The sequence below is a fragment of the Dysidea avara genome, chromosome 10 (assembly GCF_963678975.1).
Source record: "Dysidea avara chromosome 10, odDysAvar1.4, whole genome shotgun sequence".
Lineage (NCBI taxonomy): Eukaryota > Metazoa > Porifera > Demospongiae > Dictyoceratida > Dysideidae > Dysidea > Dysidea avara.
The window spans coordinates 15,153,984-15,154,303 of record NC_089281.1 but is presented as its reverse complement, the minus strand read 5'-3'; positions in this window follow the sequence as shown (position 1 = coordinate 15,154,303).

Sequence of the window (320 nt, the reverse complement as noted above, 5' to 3'; positions counted from 1 at the left end):
TACGGTGGACACGGCTCCATTGTTTTTTTTTTTGTTTTTTTTTTTGTTTTTTTTGTTTTTTTTGTTTTTTTTGTGGAACCATAGATAATAGTGTCTATTATCTATGGTGGAACAATCAGTGGACCAGGACTTCTCTTTTTGGAGGGGGTTTCAGCCCTGAAGTGAAGGATCTGGGGTGATTCCCAGTTATGGAAAGTAAACGAGGGCATACCGTAAGTTCATTTACATGATTTATACAGTAGCACAATACTGTCATGCACTGTCATGTTATTAAATTTGCAGTAAGTATGGTCCTTGCTGGGATTTTTTTACTTTCTGAC